The following is a 17,021-nucleotide window of genomic DNA, read 5'->3' as shown; positions in this document are numbered from 1 at the left end:
GGGCTTTGTGAAGGGTCAGTGTCAAGGGCCTGGGGAGACTCTGGCTGTGTTTTATCCTAATAAGTTGTTCCCTCCCTCTTTCCTTCGTCTCTCTGGCCCTTGAGGGGAATGAAGGAGGAGAGGGTTTTCTATGACTGTGCTAGCTTTTATTATAAGCAAGAGGGCTCCTTGTGTAATTTGTGCATGAAATTCATGTCATTTCCTGGGGAGAGGAGAGGGCTGACTGGAGAGGGTGGGGGGCACGCCAGGGGAGCAGACAGAGGTTTCCTTCCCTTGTTGGGGGGGAGAGGGGGAGAGGGGATGCTACCCAGCTCACCTGATCAGGGCTCTCGAACCAGCCGTTTTGGGTTGTGTTAAAAGCGGGAACCTTCCTCCATTAATGTACAATCTCGAACTAACTGCTAATAAAGTGGGGTTCTATTTGTATGCGCTGGTCATGTCTGTCTGTCCCTCTGAGCTTTTTGAAAGGCCCGCGGGGGAGGGGTGGAGATAGGGACCTGCACCACAGCCAGTGTGGCCACCCCTGCGTATGGTGACTGGTGATCAGTCATTCCACTCTTCAATCCTGTTGCCCTCATCCCTGAGGGACTTGGAGGAGGTTGGACTCACTGTCTGTTCCTGGAGAACTCGCTTAAAATCCAGATCCCCAGGTCACTCTCCCAGAGAGTCATTTCTGGCAGATGTGGTGTGGGGCCCAGCCATCCGCCTTGTAACGTCCAGCACACCGAGGCACCCCCCCCCTTCAGAAACCCTGGCTTGATCGATGAGTCCTATGGATTCTAATCAGTTCAGCAATTCCCACAGTTTAACCAAACTGTGGTTAAAACACATGATTCTCTAGCCCTCCAGACTGACTGGGCGCCAAGCTTGAGAGAGGCCCCCACCCGCCGTCTGCAACATGGGGCTCTGGACCTGCTCCCCTGAGACCCCCCTGTGAAGCTTTAAAACAATGTACCTTCCTGGGCTCCCCGAAATCCACTCTTTCAGAACCTTTGGGAGGGGGACCCAGCAGCATGCATTTTAACCCCCTGATACACAGGAAGATTTGGGAACACTGAAACAGGCCATTGAGTGCGAGCCGGAGAAGGTCCACCGGAACGTGGACGGCTGTCGAGGGGCGTACAAGGGCACAGCTGGGAACATACCAAAATGCCAGCCTCCAGGCACGAGGGTGGCACCTGCAGGGACCCTTGCAGTTTGTCAGCCGGGAGCTCGTTAGGGGCCGTGTGGCATCACCAGCAGTCCGCGGCTGGCGGCTGCATGAATGGGAGAAGTTCCGGAACGTGTGATGCAGAAAGGAGCCCTGTGCAGGTGAAGGGGTCAGGCTACAGCAGAGACTGTGGGATTTTAAAATAGCTAATATTCATTTTTAAAAGAAAATTGAAATTGAAAAGCAGGGGCGCTCTGGTTGGAGTGGGGTCAGGGTCCAGACTCACCAGCTAATTCCTCTTCTCTGTCCCCCATACTGTCTTGGACCCTAAAATTCCTTGAAACACATTGTGAAAATCCAACCCAGCTGCTCTTAGAGGTCCCAAGAATCTGCATTTCTTTATTATTTACTTTTTCAATTTATACATAGAGAGAGAGTGGGGGCAGAGAGAGAGAAAATCTTTTTTTTTTTTTTTTTTTACAAATAGTTTATTGTCAAATTGGTTTCCATATAACACCCAGTGCTCATCCCCACAAGTGCCCTCCGAGAGAGAGAGAAAATCTTAAGCAGGCTCCATGCTCAGTACAGAGCCCAAGGCAGGGCTCGATCCCATCACCCTGGGATTATAAACTGAGCCGAAATCATGAGTTGTACACTCAGCCGACGGAGCCACCCAGGCGCCCCTCAAGATTCTGCATTTCTAATAGGTTGGGTGAATAAAGGCACATTAGACCCTCCTCATCCCTTAATTGAGGAGGAGTCCAGGGAATCTGATACAGTCTGGGCTCCCCAAAGTAGGCACGTCCTTCAGAGAGGCCCTGGATCAGGTGGGTAGAGCAGTGTGCTTCATAATAGCAGAATACTGGAAACAACCTAAGTGTCCATCCATAGGGGATCAGCTAAGTAGCTTCTAGAGTCTCCACACCACCGGCGGGACAGCAGGACCATGATGATGCAGCTGAAAATAATTAGCTCAGTCTTCCAAGTCCTGCCAGGAAAATTCCTATGAGACTGGCCTATAGCATGACTGGGTTTTTTTTGGAAAGAATGCTGCATAGTGTATATTTTTCCTGGGAAACATTTTTCCCAGCTCTCACATCAAACTGGAAACTGGTTACTTTTGGAAGAGGGAAAAACTGGGAAGAGGGGGAATGTTCAAAGGGGACTTTAACTTTGGCGGCAACACTTTTTATTTTCTATTATTAAAAACAAATTTTATGTCTTTATTTTATTTTGAGAGAGACAGAGAGTGAGCGGAGGAGGGGCAGAGAGAGGGAGACACAGAATCTGAAGCAGGCTCCAGGCTCTGAGCTGTCAGCACAGAGCCCGATGCGGGGCTTGAACCCATGAACTGTGAGATCATGACCTGAACTGAAGTCGGATGCTTAACTAACTGAGCCACCCAGACACCCCAACACTTTTTAAAAAAACAAAGATAAGACAGGGCACCTGGGTCCCTCAGTTGGTTAGGTGTCCGACTTCGGCTCATGTCATGATCTCACGGTTTGTGAGTTCAAGTCCTGCTGAAATCCATGATGATGGTGCAGAGCCTGCTTGGGATTCTCTCTCTCTCTCTCTCTCTCTCTCCCTCCCTCTCTCTGCCCCTTCTGTGTGCACATGCTCTTTCACTCTCTCAAAATAAATAAATCAAAAAAATAAAGATAGGACATTTGTGTGTCATTTGTGGAAGGAAAATGGGAACATAGAAAGGGGGCTTGTAAGGATGATGCCATGAAGGCCACACGGCTGGCCTTGACCCAGTCGTGAGGCCCCCATTGGAGCCCCGGGCAGTAGGAGGAAGTTCTCGCTTTGCCACAGCACTTGTCAGGATCCTGAGCTGAGGGTCCTGACTAGCCGTGAGACTTGCCTTCAGCCTCTAGCCCTGCGAGCCCAGCGTGCACATGCTAACAGTTGGGGGAGTTAGAGCCCCCATCAGCAGCACCAGACAGCGGACATGGTATGAGACGGAGGCAGCTGGACACCTGTGAGATTTCTGATAAAAGCATAGCACGAGACCAGCCAGCAGATACATCTCTGCTGAGAGACAGTTTGCAAAATAACCAGCCTGAACTCTAAAATTGTCATGGTCATGAACTATAAAGGCTGAGCAATGGTCCAGAATGAAAAGAAACAAAAGACGTCTGGTAATCACATGCCATGCCACGTATGACCTGGACCAGGAAACAATCAGCTATAAAGGACACCGGAGGGACAGCTGGCATATATGAGTATGGACTGTATGGATTGGATCGTAGTATTGGATCAATATTCTGCGTCCTGATTTTAATTATTGTAAGAGTCTGTGATTTTTCTTAAGTTCACGCCCAAGTATCTATAGGTAAAGGGGAAGAAAATGGAGCTTGTATTTTGACTCACTCTCCAGTGGGGGACTTATCCGGTGCAGTCTAGAATGTGTCCACCTAGGGGCAGTATCACCCCAGCTTCTCTTAGCTAGAGTGTGAGAATGTCTCCGCAGAAGGCTGGGCTGGTGGTCAATGGAGGTGGGCTAATACTATTATAAATAATAATATCAATAAGTTAAATTACATGAATACTACAAAGCATTTCTCCCTGGGTCAGGCAGGCCCCCTGCTTGTTCAGGACTACCTCTTTTCATCCTCGTGACGACCCTGTGAGGTAAGTATTCGTATCATTCCCATTATATAGGTGAGGCATCTGAGGTTCAGAAAGGGTACATAGCTCTGCCAGGATCACACAGCGAGATCCTCTGCGAGACCCCACAGCCTGAAGCCCACTGGGCTCTATTGTGCCTGCTCGGGCATAGAGCAGGCTAGGGGAATCTATCTGCACTCCACCTTCGGTCCACAGCCACTAGCAGCCCTGGGCCATGGGCTCCCAGACATCCACCTGTGCCAGACATGGGCACTTCTTGCCTCAGCATCACCCGAGCAATTTAAAATTCAAACGCCTGGCCCTGCTGCTCCAGATTCTGACTCAGGAACTCTGGGAAGGGCCCAGGAAGCTGTGCTTTACCAAGTTCCCCAGAGTTTGTTGTGTAATCAGAGGCCGGTGTGAGCAGTAAGGGAGAGGGTTCATTTTCAGAAATACCAGATAAAAGCTGTACTGTCTAATTACCAATAGGTTTACAACCTATTGGAAATATGTACAACACCCTCCCACCCCCACACCACCAGCACACACACACAAGGGAGTCCCAAACCCTTAAGTTCATGCCTTCATTTCCTGGTTCTCCTTCCCCTCTCCATTTCGTGGGCTTATTTTTTGCAGGCTTTGTAATGAGCATGTGCCAAAGAACTGACGTCTCTGCATCACTTCAAGGAATGTACATTTGTTCCAATCAGACTACTTTTTGGCCTTGAGCAGGCATAGGCCACTTCCGGATAAGGCTGTAACCTCTGCAGCGTTCAGCCAATGGGGAATCAGGGGAGGGACTTGCACGCTAGGAGATAAATTGCCTGCTGTAACCGCCCCCAGGTGTGCCTCTCCATCAGACACCTGCTCTAGCAAGAATGTTCATTAAAGCCTCCCTTCACTGTGCTCTGAGTCTCTGCGCCCCCGCTTTGACTGAGTCAGCGGGCTTCTCACAGCCAGCAAGTCTTGGTCATTTGAATCCGGCGTGTTTTCTTCCTGTCCTCTACAGCCCCAGGCAGGGTGCTTCCAGGATAGAAGACAGACATGGATCCCTGCCCCAGATGACATCCTAAATACTACTGTACATCTCTTCTCTTTCAAGACTCTCCCTTCTGCTCCATTATGACATTTTTGGAGGCTTGTTTCCTCTGCCTGTCAAATCCACAGCTCTGAAATCTCTCTTCATACAGGAAGTCTTCCTGGCTTGCCTCTATATACTCTCTGATCACAGATATCCATAGATGGTCATTCAATAAAATAGAAATACAAGATTGAAGAATATGATGCAGTAATATAGAATATGATGTATAGGTTATATTGCAGATAATTTTATTGTAGCATGTGTTTATGTTATCACATGGTATATATTTTTATTATATTACAGTTAGGTATATTATAGGCATTTAGTTCTGGTATATACATTTAGGCATGATGTGGTAGAGCTAAGAAGGCCCATTTAATCTCTTAGTTCCTCTCATCCCCATTTTAGAGTTAGGTAAATTGAGGCCCACGGCAGGTAATGGAGCTCAGGGGCCATGAAGATCCTTGGTCCCCATACCCCCTGTTCATGTAGATTTAAGCCCACCAAAGACTGACCCACCAATTTTCTAACTGCCTGGCTCATAGTAGCTTGTGGTCTAAGGAGGGAGACAGAGGTAAGTCCTCCATGGCCAGCCCAGCGCCCATCCGGCCCTTAGTGTGAAGGAGGCCAGCACCATCTGCACAAGCTGGAGGCAGTTACCCAGCTGTTTACGGGCCTTGCCTCTGGTGTTTATAGTTCCGCCTTTGAGTCTGCTTTGCGTCCCCACTAATGAGAACAATACTCCAGGAGGCAGCGTGGGGTGGTGGGGGACCACTGATGGGGAGCAGAAGGCTGGACCCGGGCCCTGACTTCTGCCTTGCCTCGCTCCAACAAGGATTTAGGGCCCTTTTCAGGGACACGGAAAGGACCCCAAGATGGCGCTGATTAAAATCAGGTGAGAAAACAGGCACATGGGGGAGGGGACAAAGTGGAGGCAAGACAAAGGCTAGGAATGCGGGCCAAGTCTTAGGCCAAATCTTTCCTTTTAAGAAAATACACTTTTTTAATAAAAAAATCACTAAAGTTATAGACGTCAATTGTGGAAAATTGAGAACATATAGACAAATGAGAAGAAAATGAAAATGTCTGTGCCCACCACTCGGGAAAACCGCAGTGCATATTTCAGGGCTTTGCCCTTCTGTCTGATGTGTCAAGTTGGTTTTGTAGAAATGAAAATATAAGGACATTCTGTTTCTCAAATCTCTTCTTAACCGTAATAAGTAATAAGTTGTCCACATTTTTACGTGTTATTATTACATGTTTTTCTACCGTAGCCAGTCATGTCATCTCCATTTTTTATTGTGATACGAGACTGAAAGAATTGTAGGCACCAGGAGGTGCACAGAATCTGAAGCACGGGTGTCCTCTGGGTCTGGTCGCTGCGGTCACACCTCTGACTCTTTGGTGGGACTCCTTCACACATGGTCCTCCACACGCTATATCGCTGGGTCGTAGTTGATTTCAGCGATTCCCCTCTCACTGGACATTGAGGTCAGGCACCCAGCGGTGGCTTGAGGCCTACGGGCAGCCAGTGCACTCAGGAAAGTCTCCTGACACCAAAAGCAGATCGGTTTCTCCCAGAAAATCTCATCTGTGCGTCCTCGTGAATGATGTCCCCTCAGCCACACGCTGGTGGGAAGCCAGCTGCTTCCTTGGGCAGTCATGTTTGTATCTTTTAAATTAATGCAAGGAATTCACATTTGTTTCAGAAAATCTAAAAAATACAAATAAGCCAATCCTAAGAAAATTAAAATCACTCAGCACAGCAAGATGTACTGCCCACATTTTGGTGTGTGGAATCATAAAGGCTGCAATGTTTATTGGATGCTTGGTCTGTGCCAGTCTCACCGTGCTACCTGCCTGGCACATCACGGGACCAGTGTCCTTCCTATTTGAGAGATGATGCTCGTCTAGCTTTTAGCTTTGGAGACTTGTCGATTGTCCCCCGGCTCTAGTCTGTCTGCTTTTGGACCCAGGCTTTCTAGTTTCCAAGTCTACACTCTTACCCTACAACATGACTTCTTCTTTCTCTAAGGTTTACTTATTTATTTTTGGGAGAGAGCAAGTGAGTGGGGGATGGGCAGAGAGAGAAGGGAGACAGAGAATCCCAAGGAGGCTCCACACTGCCAGTGCAGAGCCCAATGTGGGTCTCGAACTCATGAACCATGAGATCATGATCTGAACTGAAATCAAGAGTCGGATACTCACCCAACTGAGCCACCTACGTGCCCCTGGTTCTTTGACATATCTGCCCAGAGACTGGTCTCCCTCTTCCAACATTTGGTTTCATAATCTGCTGTTTTTTCTCTTAGTGATAAATTATGACGATCTCCTGGTGTCATTAAAAATCCCTCTTCACGGGGTTCAGTTTGTGAATGTACTACACTCTATTTAATGGTTGAATATGTCCATTATGTTAGATTTTTAGTATCATAAACAAAGCCATGCTATTTATGCAGCTTAACCCTTGAAGACTGTCCACAGTTATTTCTACAAGGCTGCTTTCTCTAATGGCCCTCACTGACCCATCACACTGAAGGGCAAGGAGGTCAGGGGGGCCTAGGGGCATCCAGTGAGATGTGCACACCTGGCTCCTGGCTGAGCTGGTGCTATTCGAGAGGGGTATTCTGTCTATACAGAAAGCAGCAAGAAAGGCCTGTTCTTTAAACTGTGCTCCAGAAATCATTTCTCGGGGGAGCATAGGGAACCACTAAAGGGCTAAGAGCTAGAAATGAACTGCTCAGCGATTGACCCCCCACCCCCACCCCGTGTCCACATGAGGGCAGCCTGCTCGTTTCCATAGATGGCAGAAAAGGAATAAGAGGGGTGCCTGGGTGGCTCAGTCAGTTGAGCATCCAGCTTCGGCTTAGGTCATGATCTCTCAGCTTGTGGGTTTGAGTCCTGCATCGAGCTCTGCACTGAAAGTCTGCTTGGGAGTCTCTTTCTCTCTCCCCCTTTCTCTCTGCCCCTCCCCAACTTGTACATGTTCTCGCTCTCTCCTTCCCTCTCTCTCTCTCTCTGTCTCTCTCTCTCTCCCTCCCTCTCTAAATAATAAATAAAAGGATAAGAGAAAACCAGTCTGAAAAGGTGGTGTCCCGTCTCCAACCGAGGGGACAGGATGCTTCTCCTTCCTCCTCAGCTCTAGATTAGATTCTGAATATGGGGCCAATCCCAGAGCAAGTCCACAAAGCCCTGGGCTCTGCTCCCAGAAATGCCTGGGGGGCTGCTCTGGAGCCCGTGGGGCAGATCACGCATCCTGGTGCACAGAGTGCTCGGTTGGCTGGGGTTTGGAGGACTAGCCAGCCAGCGTGGGGAAGGAGAGGGTTCTGGGCAAGTGAAATCCTGGGCAAAGCCTGCAGAAGAGGGCTGGATAGCTGCGGGCCGCCGGGCACCTGAAGGGTCTTAGTCTGCAGGGTGGAAGACAGCGGGGTGGTGAGGAAGGAGGGGTGACGAAGCTGGAGGCTGTTGCAGGGTCCACGGGGCTTTGTCCAAGGGGTAAGGAGTCTGCGTGTTATCCCAGCGGTGACGGGACCCGCATACCAGTTCTGTACAGAGAAATGTGATGAGTTTTTTGCCCCTTCCTCCTTCCCACCTCTCTATTCTCAAATACCCTGCGGCCCCTTCTCTGTGCCTGGCTCTGCCTGGTAGCGGGAGGGAGGCAGGGCAGAGGACATGGGTCGTTGGGCCCTCCCGACTGGGTCACTGGAAGCTCTGTGGGCCGGAAAAGAGACTGAGCAGGGACCCCAGGAAGCGCGGACCCCACTCGCCCTGTCTACTAGAAACCCTCAGAAGACGAGCTCTCATCTCCGTTTGGGTGGGGGGTGCCCTGTGCCGGACACCCATGAAGCAGGTGGGGTAGAAGCTAGAGCCTGGGCCCGGGGCCACCTCGCTCGGCCTCTCCCCAGCGGTGTGGCTGCAGCCTGGTCACTTTCCCTTTCTGAGTCATAGTTTTACTGTGTGTAAAATGGAAACATTAATAGAAGGGGGCACAGAGTGCAGCCTCCAGTCAGGACTCAGTAAACATTCCTTATGACTGTGCTGGCTACCCCGGCGCTCTCCTCTCCTACAGATGTGGGGTGCAGCGTCCTCCCCGCTCCGGACCTGAGGCCTGCTCCCCAGCTCCCCCTTGGAAGCCCCCTCAAGGTGTGGAGGCAGGAGGCAGCCCGTGGAAACACTTGATGGCAGCCTTCCGCCTTCACAAACGAAGTCGCCTGCTCTAAGTGGGGTCCTCTCCCTTCCCCATTATATCGAGTTTGTGAGCCTCCTGCCCCTGGGTCCCTGACAGGTAGGTATAGAGCGCCTACTGTGTGCCCCCCCTCACTGCGTGCTGGGCACCATCTGGCAAATCCTCACACCCCCCCTGAAAGGGCTCATTACTCCCTTTTACCCAGAGACCTGAGCCGAGGCCTAGAGATGTCTGGTGAGTTCTGGGTGGCCGGGCCGGGACCTCACCTAGAGAGTCTGACCACGGGTCCGGGCTCCTGACTGACTGCTGGGCAGTCCTGCCCCCCACTCCGGTTCACCCCCCGCCTGGCACCCCCTTGCACCCCTGCCTCCCCGAGGGTGCCCCACCTGGCTGTCCTGTGCGAGGTGAGCCCCGTGGCGCTCTCACAAGGCACCATTCATCCCTCAGGCTGCTGATTGAAACCATGTGTGGTGTAGCCGGCCAAGGTGGCGGCGGCTCCGGAAGCCAAGCCTGGCCCGGGGCCTGTGGGCCCTGGGAGGGTTGGGGGAGGCCGTCCAGCTGACCTGCAGGCCTGTGGGGCTGAGGAGAGCCCCAGGGCAGGCCTGACCTCCCCCTCCACCCGTGTACATGCCAAGGCGACCCTGACTCCTGGGCCCAGACTGGGGACTTGGGAGGCAGGGAGGCCCCATCCGGGCGAGGGGTTGGGGGACTGGGCCCCAAGACTTTCCCTGACTCCTGGGCCCAGACTGGGGACTTGGGAGGCAGGGAGGCCCCATCCGGGCGAGGGGTTGGGGGACTGGGCCCCAAGACTTTCCAAGAGGATCCTTGGCAGGGTTGGCTACTAAGGAAGGTGTGCGTGTGCGTGTCTGTGTGTGTCTGCATGCCGAAGTCTGTGCAGGGTACCCTGAGACCCAGGACTCACGGTCACTTCAGGATTTCTTCTTCTTTTTTTAATGTTTATATTTGAGAGAGAGAGAGTGAGACAGAGTATGAGTGGGGGAGGGGCAAAGAGGGAGAGGAAGACTCAGAATCCGAAGTAGGTTCCAGGTTCCGAGCTGTCAGCACAGAGCCCAATACAGGGCTTGGACTCATGAGCTATGAGATCATGACCTGAGCTGAAGTCAGATGCTCATCCGACTGAGCCAGCCCGGCACCCCTTTGGGATGTCTACAGGGCACTTTGGTGCAGTGATTAAGTTCCATTCCTGCTGCTTCCCAGCTGTATGGCCAGAGGCAAGCCCTTAGCCTCTCTGAGCCCTTCTCATCCACCAGATGAGGCCAGCGACCTGATCAAAGGGTCTGAGCAAAGATGCAGCTCCCATTGGTTGGGGTGGGGTTTTGGGTGCTCGTGGCCGGCTCTGCTGAGGTGCCATCCCTGGGCCGCAGGATCTAGGACCTCTAAAGGCATTTTGGCTCTAACTCCTGACCTCTGAGTTGTGGCCTGTCTGGGAGCTGGGAGGGTGAGTTAAGTGTGGGGTGTCTGTTTCCTCTGAGGCCCGAGAGCTCCCGTTAGCGGAAGGGAGCAGGGGAGCGTTGAATCCCTGGCTGGTGTGAGGTGCGGCTAAACCAGCCATCCCCTCCCATGCCAAGAACAGAGCAGGGCATTGTTCGCAGGGCCGCCTCCCTGGCACTGAGGTCCCCACAGGAAGGGCTGTGCAGGCTAGACTGCGGCCAGAACCGACCACGGTGTTGGCTGAGCCAGGACCCTTCCGGGGCCTGGTGTCTCAGAAGGCGCTCTGGTCTCCCGAGGAATGCACTTTCCACTGGGCAGCTCGGGCCTCGTCCAGCCTGAGGCCGGTGACAGAGATACTTGGAGGCCCTGTGGTCCTGGCTGGGTGTCTCCCACAGGATGGCCCCAGGACATCCCCAGGAGTGGGCCTAGCCCCAGAATAGGAGCCTCCAGGAGACAGGTGTCCCTGGGCTCCACCCTGTGCTCACCCTCCACCCAATGTCCAATCCAAAAGAGCCCTGCCCCTCCTCAGACAAGACAATGCTGAAGCCAGGAGAAAGAGTGGGTCCGTGTCACACAGAGCATTCAGGTGCAGAAGGTAAGCGTTTTGGGGCGCCTGCATGGCTCAGTCTGTTAAGCGTCCCACTTCGGCTCAGGTCATGATCTCAGAGTTCGTGGGTTCGAGCCCTGCATAGGGCTCTGTGCTGACAGCTCGGATTCAGCTCGGAGCCTGCTTTGGATTCTGTGTCTCCCTCTCTCTCTGCCCCTCCCCCACTTGTGTTCTGTCTCTCTGTGTCTCTCAAAAATAAACATTAAAAAAATTTTTTTTGAAAGGTCAGTGGTTTCCTTTGGGGCGGACAGCTGAGGTAAGGGAAGGCGAGAAGATGGCTGTTGCGAGAAGGGGAATCTGAGAGGATGTGAAACAGCTCTCCACTTCCTGGCTGAGCGACCAGGGCGCCCACGGGCCCTCTCTGAGCCTCCACCTGCTTCTAAAGTGGAGAGGAGAAGCTACCACAGAGGGCCGGCTGTGTCAGGGCAGAAGAGGATCAGGCAGTGATGCAGGACCCGCGGGTGGGGAAGAGTGTGTGCTGGGAACAGCCTGGGTTCAAACGCCAACGCCTTCCCTCAACACGGTGTGACCCCGGGCCAGTCACTTCCTTCTAGCAAAAAAAAAGAGTTTAAAAAAATCTTCCTCATGGGACTGCTAGAGAAACAAATGAGCTGACATGTAGCCATGGGCTTGGCTTCCCATTTGGCCCATGCTGCATTGGTCAGTTTCGTGCCGGCTGGGCCAGGCTGCACACCTGGCTATCCAGCCAAGCACGAATCTAGCTGTTGCTGGGAAGGTATCTTATAGGTGTGATTGTAGCCCATGACCAGTTGATGTTTAGTGAGGAAGATTATCCTAGATAATCTGGGTGGGCCTTACTGAATCAGGCAGAAGACCTTCAGAGCAGAGCCCACGTGTCCCTGGAGAAGAGATTCCACAGGGGCCTGATGCTTGTATGAGATAGCGTTCTCCAGAAAAACACAACCAATGGAATGGAATGTGTGTAGGTATATATACATTCTATTCATTATGTATGTGTATATGCGATGCAGTGGGAAGCTGATGGTGTAGTTCCAAGGCCTGAGATCCAGGACAGCTAAAGTTTCAGTTCAAGTCCAATGGCAGGAAAAAGCCAATGTCTCAGCTCGCAGGCAGGCAGGCAGAAAGAATTCTCCCTTACATCTAGGACAGTCTGCCTTTTTGTTGTAGCAACCCTTCAACTACATGGATGAGGCCCACCCACATTAGGGAGGCGAATCTGCTTTACTCAGTCTACTGTTAATCTCATTCAGAAACATCCTCAGAGAAGTCCCCAGAATAATGTTTGACCAGGTATCCAGGCACTCCATGGCCCAGATAAATTGACATAAAATTAACCATCCTATATAGATTTCCAAACTTGCTAGCCAGCCCCTACCACTGCGTAAGCCAATTCCTTGCAATAAATCTCCTTAGCATGTTCCTCCTACTGACTGTGGTCCTCTGGCTAAGCCCCGATTTATAGTAGGCGACAATAAGAATAATAACCATTATGATTGTCATCTTTGAGAAGTCCCCAGCATGGGCCTGGATATAGTAAGCCCTTGGCAAACACCATGCGAGTAGAAGTCATGTCAGTTTCTTCCACCACTCAAAAGGATCCAAGCAGCAAGGACAAATCCATTCCCAAGACCCCAGCATGGGCAGCCTCACCGCCCCCCACACCCCAGCTTCCCATACAACTAAGCTGGTATCTGTGGGTGTCAAACACACAGAAGAGGAACCAGTCACATAACTTCATTACACACCCCTACTAATCACTTCACATATTAACTACTTTAATCCTCATAACAGGCCTCTGAATTTGCTACTAGATTTTCCCCTATTCTACAGAAGGGTAAACTAAGTCACAGGGAAGCTCATTGGGCACCCGAGATCCCACAGCCGTAGCAAAGGAACAGGGGCCCGACTGGAATTAGAGTCTTTATCTCGCTACTATCATGACAGCTCTTAGCCTGCCACTCCTAGAAAGTGAGAGAGGTTTTCGCCTGACAGCAATAGGTCCCTTTTGTGTTTTCCCTCATTATAGGATAATAGTGTGTGTCTCCTCGAATTTTGATCTCCGGTTGAATTCCAGCTTTGACCCTTCAGTGTCTGATTCATCTCTGTATCCTGAGTATCTGGCACATAGTAGGTATATAATAAATGTTAGTTGTCACATCTTTTTTCTGGGCTTCAATTTCCTCAGTTATATAGTGGGGTTCCTGATGTATTCGTCCTTGAGTTTTCAGAATACATTGATTTCCTTCTTTCTCATTTTATTCTTGCCACTTACCATGTGTGTATGTGTGTGTATGAATTCTCTCCTGATAACCCCCACTGTTTGGGATGGAAGGTGAGGAAAAGGAAGTATGGGAAAGGAAGGAGAGAGATGTAGGACAGGAAGAAGAGACGAGCCAATGCAAGGATGTCTGCTCTTCTTCTCCCAGCATTGTAACGGAGATCCTAGTCAGAATTACAAAGCAAGAGGAGAAAAATAAGAAAGCCATCTGGATTGGACAGAGGGAAGTAAAACTAATCTTTATTTACAGGTGACATGATCCTGTACATAGAAAACCCTAAGGATCTCTATTAAAAAACTATTAGACCTAATAAATGACTTCATCAAGGTTGCAGTATAAAAGAGCAATATACAAGAATCTGTTGTGCTTCTATACATTTGCAATGAGCAATCTGAAAATGAAATTAAGAAAACAATTCTTGGGGCGCCTGGGTGGCTCAGTCAGTTAAGTGTCTGACTTCGGCTCAGGTCGTGGTCTCGCGGTTTGTGGGTTTGAGCCCTGCGTCGGGCTCTGTGCTGACAGCTCAGAGCCTGGAACCTGGTTCAGTTTCTGTGTCTCCCTTTCTCTCTGCTCCTCCCCCACTTGCACTCTCTTTGTGTCTCTCAAAAATGAATAAACATTTAAAAAAATGTTTAAAAAAAAGAAAACAATTCTTTCACAGCAGCATCAAAAAGAATAAAATACATACAAAAAAGCTTATCAAAAAAGTGCAAAACTTATCTCTGAAAACTGCAAAACATTGTTGAAATAGACTGAAGAAGATCTAACTAAATGGAAAAATATCATATATTCGTCAATTGGAAGGCTCCATTAATATTATTAAGATGCCAATACTCCCCAAACGGGTCTACAGATTCAATGCCATCTCCATCCAAACCCCAGCTGACTGCTTTGTACAAACTGACAAGCTGATTCCGAAGTTCATATGGAATTTCAAGGGCTCCGGAATAGCCAAAATGATCCTGAAAAAGGAGAATAAAGTGGGAGGACTCACAGGTCCTGATTTCAAAACTCACTGCAGAGCAAGATGGTACGGTACCAGCACAGGGCCAGACATTTAGATCCATGGAACAGAACTGAGAGTCCAGAATTAAATCCACATCTCTGTGGTCGACTGATTTTCAACAAGGGTGCCAAGACCATTCAATGGAGAAAGAACAGTATTTTCAGCAAGAAGAGCAAGGAAGGAGCTTGGGTTAGGAGATCAGGCCGACTCTGAGTTGCTATGTGATTCGGAGCAAGTGAGTTAACTTCTCTGAGCCTGAGTTTTTTTCATTTGTTAACATGAAGACAATGAGAAAGTGCTCATTTCCCAGGTCAGGATACATAAAAGGTGTGAATTGCTCCACTCAGATCTGGGCCCTTGAGCAAACGCAGGGGTAGGATGGGAGAGCGGGGCAGGACACACTAGGTTAGGGTCTGGGGCTCCTCCCTGGGGAACCCTTTTCCCCAGGAAAAGTCAGGGCTGGCTGGTGGGGTTTGACTCTGCGGATTGAGCCTGGCCGAGCTCTGTGGGTTGGTAATAAATAGACAGGAAAGGAGATTGCATTACGCAGGAATGTCTGGGGAGGGGGTGGGGAAGGCATCGGCTTCCCTCCTAGCGCCAGCCAGCCCCGCAGCCTTGATTGATGGGCCTTGCGCCACAGCAGCGGGGCCTGGCGGAAGGAGGCCCCTCAGCCGCCACTCACCCCTGCTGGAACAAGGCCAGCAGCCAGATGTTCCTGGCCTTTGGGGAGCTGGGGTGGGGGCGGGGAAGACCGGCAGCGGGCCAGGGGGCAGCCGCCCAGATGTTGAGCCTCTAACTCCTCTTCTTCAGCAGCTGGGCTCAGGTGGCTTTGGTTCTGCTGTTGACCTTTTGGCCTGTGGCAGGGTCTCCCTGGGCCTTGACTCTGTTCAGAACTGGGGATGGTGGTCCTCACCCGCCCAGTCCTGCTGGGTGAGGCACGCAGCTGCCTCCAAAGAGGAAACTGTCCCACCTGCCCAAGGCTCTTGTGATATTCTGGCCAGAACCCCAGGCAGAGGTGTGGCCCGGACCTGGGCCCCACACAGAGCTGGGAGAGCCAGGTGCAGCCCCTGGGTTTGCGGCTTGAGGAATGGATCTGAAGGCAGATTCTGGGTAGGAAGGTGGTGTCCCACCAGCAGGTGCCAAGACCCATCCAATGTTCATTGCCTCATATGCTCCTCTCAGGAACCGTGATTGTAGCAAAGAGCACAACATCATCCCTGGCCTTCTAAGGATTTGGGTTTTAATACATAATAATGAAAGGGAAACGAAAAAAATATAGAAGAAGCAACAATAAAAGAGAACTAAACATCAGCCTTAGATTCACCGTGTATGATTATTAACTGCTAACATGGTGCAAGTTCTTCTTTATTTATATTCTGAGGCTGTGGATATACATATTTATGTATGCATGTTTGTCAGTAAGTGGGCTCATCATACACATCTAGCTTTGTAACCTGCCTTCGTCCACTCAGCAGCACGCTTTGAACAGCTGCCCACACTCAGAAATGTGGGGCCACATCGACCTTGTCGCTGCCTTTTCATTATGCGGCTGCCTCGCGTCGTTGGCTTTGGGGAGATTTTCGGAATTTCTCTAAAATGGACAGTGTAGCACCGAATTGCTCTGTACCTACACCTTTGTTCACATGTAGATTATTTCCTTGGGATAAATTCCAAGAAGTAAACTCAGTCAGCTGAAGAATATGTCCTCTGGGGGCGTGGGGGACATTTGATCAAACTGACCTTCTGAAAGCTTGGACCCATCTAATTTGCACACGTAAGCCCTCATTCCCCCAACTCAGCTCATGTGCTTCACACTGGAGGCTGCCTTCCACGCCCACCCTGGCCTGGCCCCACCTTTGGAGGAAGGTGGTGGTACCTGCGGGGATACTGGGCTGTCACTGCGGGCCTAGGGATACATCTCTCCCTAATGTTTTCTAGAGGACACCAAGGAGTGGGGACGCCCTGGACTGGAGGTGAGGAGAACTTGGATAAGTCCTGTCTGGTCCTCACTTTGCCCATCCGCAAGCTGGGAGAGCCAGTATCACTGTTCTCTCCAGTGCATGCGGCCCATGAATGACGGCACCCTCTTCTGTAATCCTGCCCAGCTGGCAGGGACTTCCGTGAAGCTCGTGGGGACTGTGGCAGACACGAAGACAGGACGTCACTTCCCAAGCACTTACAACAGGCACAGTTGTGTGCAGTGACTCATCTGCTTACGGGACAGACCCACATGGGGTGTTAGGGGACCCGCCTCCTTGGTAACCTGGGGAGAAGATGTGCGATGCAGCCCGAGTGGTGGCCTCTTGAGGAAGCGTTGGAGGAGGGGAGAGGTGATCTCTCAAGGATTCCTTGAACCCAAGAATCTCATGAACTGCATGGAATCAGCACCTTCCATGACATTTGCATGTACACACTCTCTTTCACCTTCACACGCAAACCCACACATCAGCTACTCTGGACAGCATTCCAGAATTCTTTTCCCTTTCACACACACACGCACGCGCACACACACACACACACACACACACACACACACACACTGAAGCCTCCACTCTGCCTCATGCTCAGATACACAATATATTAACAGGATAACAGTAATTTTAATAACCCATCCGTTGAGCACTTCCTATGTGGTGGGCACTTCCCACGCATCACATAATGCCCC

The sequence above is a fragment of the Crocuta crocuta genome, unplaced genomic scaffold (assembly GCF_008692635.1).
Source record: "Crocuta crocuta isolate KB4526 unplaced genomic scaffold, BGI_CrCroc_1.0 scaffold340, whole genome shotgun sequence".
Classification (NCBI taxonomy): domain Eukaryota; kingdom Metazoa; phylum Chordata; class Mammalia; order Carnivora; family Hyaenidae; genus Crocuta; species Crocuta crocuta.
Note: the sequence above shows the minus strand (reverse complement) of the source record.